General features: G+C 56.3%; 1 protein-coding gene across 1 annotated transcript in view; it reads right to left on the minus strand.

Annotated features, from left to right (window-relative positions):
- Positions 1-1,207, minus strand: part of MAPKAPK3 (mitogen-activated protein kinase-activated protein kinase 3) — a 28,144-nt gene that overhangs the window by 24,642 nt on the left and 2,295 nt on the right. The window lies entirely within an intron of this gene.

The following is a 1,207-nucleotide window of genomic DNA, read 5'->3' on the forward strand; positions in this document are numbered from 1 at the left end:
AAGCCGGGCCTGGTCAGCCTTAAAGGGCCAGGCGTTCCCAGGCAGGACGGGGCGGGGCGAGAACCCCAGGAGGCCCCACCCCCGGGCTGTGATTTGCATGGACGGGGGCGTGGCTTTCCGAGGGGCCGCAAAGACCCCGGCGCGAAACGGAGTCCCGCACGCGCTGTGCGAGCCCCTGATTTTACGAGCGATCCAGGAGTCTTGTTCCTCCACTTGAGTCGTGTTTTTCTCTCTTTAGACTGCCAGGCGGCCTCCAGTATGGCTTGTAAAGCTTGAGACTTCCTTAGTGGTGCCCAATCTAAAATCTCGATTTTTGCCCACCTGCTGAGTGAGATAGCATTTCGTTGTGACTCGCGTCTCTCTAGCACCGGCATCTCTCTCCTTGTGTGCACCCCCTGCTCATACCTTTGGTTTATTTTTTTTTTTCCCTTGGGAGACAACATCATTAACTCAGAAATCCTAAATTCCCATTTAATTTCCCCCTTAAAGTTTGGGCTTTTAGTATCGTGTTTAAAGTCTCCTCCTACCCTACCGGGCCAGTGTGGCTCGATCGGTCGGGGTTTCGTCCGGTGCACCGAAGGTCACGGGTTCTTCCCCGTGGAGGCCCTTGCTTGCAGGGAGCGGCTGATCAGTTGTGTCTCTCTCACACCCGTGTTTCTCTCTCTCTCTCTCTCTCTCTCTCTCTCTCTCTCCTCGCCTCTCCTCTCCTCTCCCCTTTCCTCCCCCGCTAAAATAAATGAAAAATAAAAACTCCTCCTCCCACACCCCGGTGGCAGATTCTCTATTAGTTTTCCGGTTTTCCCTTCCGCATGTAGGTAGGTCTGTTCTTAGGCTTCCTTACTTATTTTTGAGCCAATTTTCCCATCACAAGCTGTTAACTCTTATTTCACCAAGGAAATGGAGGCCCCGTGAGAGGGAGCAACTTGTCTAGAGCCGCAGGGGTGTTGCTGTCTCCTTGGACAAATCTGCTCCACCCCTGCATGTGTCCACCGCCCCCCTACCTGCCACAACCCCGAGGCTGGGGCTGAGGGAAGCCAGCCAGGCGGCTCACCTGGACTAGGCAGGTGCGGCTCGGTGCAGGAGCCCTACGCGTGCCTCTGCTGCCATCTACAGGCCACCCGCGGGACCGCAGGTGCCGGGGCCCCTGTCCTACCATAGGTGTGTCTAAGCTGCTCTCAGGCTTCGGGATTAGGGACCAGCGACCGCC

The sequence above is a fragment of the Myotis brandtii genome, unplaced genomic scaffold, assembly GCF_000412655.1.
Source record: "Myotis brandtii unplaced genomic scaffold, ASM41265v1 scaffold693, whole genome shotgun sequence".
NCBI classification, from domain to species: Eukaryota; Metazoa; Chordata; class Mammalia; order Chiroptera; family Vespertilionidae; genus Myotis; species Myotis brandtii.